Genomic DNA, 6876 nt, shown 5'->3' on the forward strand with positions numbered 1-6876 from the left:
TTGCTTGTACTTTTCAATGCTGGATGTCTTTAGTTCCTTTTTATAAGTTTGATCCTCATGATATCTTTTGTTTACATTAATTTTTTTCTCTTCTTTAAAGTCATGATTGCTACTATATAGGACTTTCTGTCTATAAAGCTTACGTGGGTCTGAGTTAGCTTTTAATGATGCATGACACATTGAAGCTTCAAATGATGATTTACAAATGGAAGCACAGCTATGATCTTTTCTTTTCACACAAACAACAACTTCATAGTGACAGCTATTTACATGTTTTAAATAAATTCCCTTTAATGGATCACAGCTCTGTCTATTTGATAAGACATCTGAGGCTGAATATTTAAGCCATTTCTCTTCACTGAATGTAAATATGTCCACACCAATTAAATCACTGACTGCTTGTATTTCCAGCTCTGTTGCCCAAGTTCCAACATATTTCATTCTTGAACTGTCAATGTAGTTTACAATTGAACTGTGTCCTTGTCTCAGATACTGACTGTATCTTCCTTCATTCTGGAGTATGTGCGTTACAACAGCACGTCTCAGTTTTCTGTGTTCTCGTTCACTTCCACTTACAGCAAAAGCTATTGATCTAAAAAAGCAGTTACCATCAGCCACAATATCTTTTGTTTCACACGGTTCAGCCATTTCAACAATCTCATCTGGGTTATTCTGTTCTTTCACAACGTGTACTATGTTTAGCTTCAAGCAAATACTTTTTTGTTGCTGTACTGTTAAGGGATTAAACTGAAAAGAAACACTGTCAGTTTGTGAAATAAATTCCACATCAACTGCATCTTCTTCAGAGCAGGTACAAAACAGTCCTGTTTCCTTAATTTGATCTTTGCTTGTCAAATTGTTCAAAGAAACACTGCTAGTTTGTGAAATAAATTCAACATAAGCTGCATTTTCATTGCCTGGGCATTGAGAAGACTCTCCTGTGTTCTCTCGTGTACATGTTTCATTCACAAGTATTTGATCTGTGCTTATGAAATCAGTCATAGAATGACTGCAACTTGCCATTTCTGAGTTTACACCTTTACTCGCTCTTTCTGCATCAGTATTTTCCTCCACCACTGGATGGCACACCAATTGATCATGCTGACTGTGGTTGTCAATCACATTTGCCTGCACCCCAGTTACCTCAAATGGACGACTATATGCTTTCAAGGACGCACCCAGTCTCCTGAAATGAATGACCAAAGAGTCTATACTGGGATGGTAAACCACTACACTCTTACCACGAGCTGAAACTGTTCCATCACTGAGTCGTGCATGAGGATCAATCACTGCATACCACGAACCTTGTCTGACAGCTGCACATATGGTTTGCCTTATGTTTACCAAACACGCATCAAACCTCTGGAATGCTTCATGTAATGCATCATCAAATGACATGGCAACACCTTGCAGACCTTCATCATATCGATTAATTCCAAACAACCCAGTATATGACACAGAAGAATAGTTTATTGAAAAACAACAATTATTCAGTGTGTGCGTGTCAGGCAGCTCAGCAACTTCTATGTAGCCATTCACAGGATCGTTGATTTTCCCGGCATCTCTCATGGCACTGTAGAGGTCATCTCCAAGCATCAGAACATTATTCAGGTCACTCTGGGTCCATCGCAACACATTTTTCACCTTACACATTAAGATTGCAGTTAAACTGTTTGCTGCACATTGCCTGCCACTGTTGTCACCAAAACATTTAGCTGCCTGATGGAAAGAGCCTCTGATGTAAGATTTCTGTGGACACAAATCAGAAATATCATTCATTGTCATGTCAGCATTTTTATTTGTAGACACTCTCAGAGAGTGTCTTTTTTCAGTCAGGTTTGAGAAAAAATTTTCAGGAAAATTGTCGAGATCAGGTTTTTTCAGAAACTCATCATCATCAGGTTTTTTCAGAAACTCATTTCGAAACTCATTTTGAAACTCATTTTGAAACTCATTTCGAAACTCATTATGAAACTCATTATGATCAGCTTTTTTAGACACGTTGTGATGTACACAACGTTCCGTTATTTCTGCCAATTTTTTAAGAGGTGGCAGAGCCTCTTCAGGATCAGCAGCCATCCGGTCCGCCATCCTCTTCTTCGCTGCCTCAGAGCGCCGAGCTTGCTTGGTGCGTGGCATCTGTACACACAAAAACACATCATAAATTAACTTACACATTACTGCGTTCTAGTAAATGAACATATTAAAGAAAAAATAAAAACAGTTTTGCATAATAAGATAAAATGATTATATACATAGATAAAATAAATATACAAATAATTCGATTGTTAAAAAATAAATAAAAATAAATAAAAACTTTTGTATTTATTTTTGTTACTAAATTAACTAATTAGGTTGGAATCCCCCAGCTGATCCTAATACCCAAAAAGAACAAAATTAATTCTGCACACAAAGACCTACAAGGTATGTATGCTTTAAAATAAACACTCTATTATAGATAACAAATGGAAGTGCACTAAAAATTAAAGATGGTTAACAATGCATCATCAAAAATAACAATACATCTGAAAACACTTCTCAAACAAACTACAGATAGCACAATTCTGTTTTACTAGTTTATGCTGACATCTATTGGTAAAAATAGTGTTTTGTTTTATATTTATAACAATGAAGACTAACTTTAAATACATTTTCCAAATTTTTATTTCTTGATAAAACATACTATGCCACATAATGCCCTACACAGCCTTTCAAACAAACATGCCAATTGAATGCTAAGAAAAAATATAGATTGAATATATACATACTATACATTATATGACTTTAAATCTCCACATAAAAAGGATAGTTCAAACCTGTATAAATTACTTTCTTCTAAACAGAAAGAAACATTCTTCTACATATCTTCCTTTCTGTTCAGCAGAAGAAAGAAATTCATACAGATTTGAAATAACATGAGGGTGAGTATATTATGACACAATTTTCATTTTAAAGTGAACTATTCCTTTAAAAATAAAGATTAAAAAAAAACTTCTACATGGACATACATTCAGTTTTTCTCTCATTTCTTTATCCTGTAAAAAATGTTTTACATTTATATTCAATTCCGTGATATTATATATTTACAGTTACTATTCACATAAAATAGTTGAATTACATGATGATTGTTAAACCTAAATGTAACTAGTTTAACTGGTGCCAGATGAGTGATATTTTAAGTTTAATGCAGACACATTAATGCAAAATGGAAAAACTTGGGAGAATTTGTAACATTCACATCAAGGATCTAACTGTAAAATGAAAAATGTACATTAAGGAAATCCCCATAACACACACAAAATGTCTGACAGAGCAAGCCAACTAAACAAATAGGTTGTGCAATGTGTATAGTGATATTCCATTACTTTAATTTACAATTTTAATATATAACTTTATAATTTATATAGCCTATTTAAAATATTACAAATTTTGGACTTTTTTTTCACAATTATTTAAATATAGCTGTTCAACTCATCTGTCAATCACTACTGAAGGTGTCACAAAATACAATGAAATGTTCTGCAATAATGTCAGTGACATGTCACCATCCATTGGCTTCTGTGTCGGATGCATGTCACTTAAAGTTAAAAGGATAGTTCACCTTAAAATGAAAATTCTGTCATCATATACTTACCCTAGTATTGGGCGATATGCTCCATTTTCATGTCAGTCTCTAAGATCGGCAATACACAATATTATTGTGAGGGGGGTAGGGCTTACTTTTTGGATTATTAACTTGCTTATTTACTTATTCAATTCCTTGTTTTATTACTTCATTTTCATTTTATATATATGATAATCTTTTTCTATTTTGCTAGCAAAGGTGGAGTGTTTATTAATAGCCTAAATCAGGTTATTTATATATAGGAATATAACTATTTCAGTGTGTCAGTGTTCATGTTACAACACACATTATCTTCTCATGCCGTTACATGTGTCTTGGCTGTAAGCTACTTTTGCACGAGATGAGAATGCGTATTAATAATTTCTTTGATGAAGAAAGAGTCTGAGTTTGCAATATGTTCTTGAGAGATCTCTCTGTCTGGATGCACTTCACATAGCCCACACTTCAAAAAGCCCAAAGCACGTGCAAAAATCTAGTTAATTCGAAAAGTTGTGTAATATTTCAGGAACTCAACAAAGAAACTCATTTTTGTGGATTATATGTCAAGTTTATCTGAACTATCCCATCAGCTAAACAGACTGTGGTGAGGTTGCGTGAGTTTACTAAGGAATACATTGACTGGGGTGTCTTGTTTTGCCTGGTATATCCTTTGTGTTTTGTTTCTTTTTTTATCTATATATCTCAATACACATTGTTGTACCTAGATCTTATGGACTTTTCGTTAATATACAATTATTTTATGTCTGTATATGTGCACATTGATTGTTTATTTTGTTTATTTAGCAGTTGTTTAACAAAAGTAGCTGACCGCTGGCATTAATTACCTCAGCAGGTATCAGATCCGCCCGCTACCTTATGTTTTGCGTTATGTAGCCTACTTTTTACTGTAAGGGAAATTGTTACAAAATGAATGTGTTAACATGACCACATGTATCGTCAGTTTATTCAGCATAATCAGGTTAAGAATGGGCATTTGAACAAGTTTATTTTCTGAAAGTGAAACCATGCAACGGACCGAGCATGTTAGAGATGTCGCAAGTATAGACTATGTGGCGAGTGATGTCGTTATTAATTTAGGCAAGGAAAATTAATTGTAGTTGCTAATATTTAATAACAATACTAACTTTATAATAATAGCCTAATAATAATAGTGTAATAATTTAATACATTAATGATAAAAAGCCAATTATTGTGCTGATATCATCAAAGCCATCTGCAATATCTCTGACTATCGTCGATACACGATAATATCGTCTATCGGCACAACCTTAACTCACCCTCAAGTTGTTTCAAACCTGTATGAATTTCTTTTGCTGAAAACAAAGAACATTAAACTAAGATTCTTCAAAATATCTTCCATTGTGATCAGCAGAAAAAATTTATTCATACAAGTTTGAAACAGCTTGAGGATAACTATATGACAGAATTTCATATTAAAGTGAACTATCCTTTTAATATAGTCTCTCACAACTTTCCCAAATGTTTAGTGTACACGGTATTGTCTATCACAATATATATATATATATATATATATATATATATATATATATATATATATATATATATATATAAAAATCATCTTACCTTAAATCAGGTCACCTCAAATTACGTCTTCTGCAACATAAGAGTAAAAAAAAATTTATAAACCATAAAAGCAATTACATTTATATGTAATTATGTAAAAAATTACATAATTGTTTATATGTGAAACAATTTCACATATAAACTCATGCAGGCTGTACCATGCACAAAAAAAAAAAAAACTTTACCGCACATCGTTTTATATCACGCTAATTAATAAATTCTACCCATGTTCAACTATAATGTACATGCATGTTCAGTCAGTCCATACTCAAAACGTACACACATAGTGTATTACACTATTTTAATTATATATATTAAATGAAATATCTTAATTTGTGTGCACAATAACACTAGTCAATACTACCAAAATAAAGCTCACACAATACGACTGATTTTATTTTAGACTAATAATATATATATATTAATTGTGTACGTGTCCTAATATTTAGTTATTTTAATGACTGTCACTTTAAGACCTTATTATACACTGATGCCCGCGATGAGTCACTTTAAGAGCTTATGCAATGATGGAGATGTTCACTTAAAACATGATCATTGAGCAACCGCATTCACAAAAATACTAGACACGACCTTCGTTCACCAGCAATGTATTGACATTTACCACTCAACTTTGATAAGTGGCAAAATGCAACTAAATTCAGAATCATGCTATTAATATAATCATTATAAGCACATATCGACTACGCTTTCCCAGATTAATAAACTTATTTCAACACCAAGCACGTCCTGCATCATTTATGCATTTTTCATTACTCGTATTAAAAACTTGCTCAGCCATGCGCTGTACAGACACATTAACCTTTAAATCTTTAGAATTTACATTATCAATAAATGGCAACATGTTATTCACCATAGATTTCAGAACTAGGCATATTCTTTAAAATGTAAAGATTACAATCAACGCAAAATACGTGCAACGTTAGCAATAACTATTAAACAATTTAAATTGTATGTATTTACTATTAAACTGATAAGAACAATCATAACACCAAAAAAGTTTAAAATAACAAATAATTTGTTGTTCTAATCAAAAACGCTACCCAGATGACTCACGTGAATTAGAAGATAACAAAACGGTGCATTTATACAATTAATAACAAAATATAACCACAAAACATTCAAACAGACAAAAAACAACTTAAACATGTCTGAAAATGATAAAGATGATTAAGATTAACATACAGATAATTTAAGATTACACAGAGAACATCACCACCGCATGCCTTACCTTTCCAGAAAGTAGACAAAATGGATTCTCTTCCGGTCAAAACGGAAAGGCAATAAAGGAGTCATGTAAAGAACATTTGAGTCTTTTAGATACAATCGAGTCACTTTCGAGTCATTTTAACAATTATTTTGTTTCGAACGAGTCAATTTAAGAGTCATTAAATTATATTTTAGTCTTTTAGTTACAAGAGAGTAAATGTAAGTCATTTTATTTCAAATGAGTCAGTTTAAGAGTCATGTGTTTCAAACGAGTCAATTTAAGAGTAATCTGCAGTAGCAGCAGTAGCAGTTTTAACATTAAGTGACATAGCATCTGACGCACAGAAGCCAATGGCATGTCACTATGCGTATTGGCACATCCGGTCGTCATTGGCATGTGCCAGTGGATAGTGGCATGTGGCACTGACATTATTGGCATG

The 6876-nt window shown here is 32.7% G+C and overlaps 1 long non-coding RNA gene across 1 annotated transcript; it reads right to left on the reverse strand.

Annotated features, from left to right (window-relative positions):
• Positions 1-1990: 1990 nt before the first annotated feature.
• LOC307160629 lies at positions 1991-6494 on the reverse strand. The gene is made up of 3 exons (XR_013821581.1): positions 6459-6494; positions 5210-5239; positions 1991-2139 (listed from the first exon to the last, which is right to left on the reverse strand). It is a non-coding gene; the product is annotated as an uncharacterized lncRNA (long non-coding RNA).
• Between the last annotated feature and the right edge of the window lie 382 nt (positions 6495-6876).

The sequence above is a fragment of the Squalius cephalus genome (genome assembly GCF_949319135.1).
Source record: "Squalius cephalus genome assembly, chromosome: 6".
NCBI classification, from domain to species: Eukaryota; Metazoa; Chordata; class Actinopteri; order Cypriniformes; family Leuciscidae; genus Squalius; species Squalius cephalus.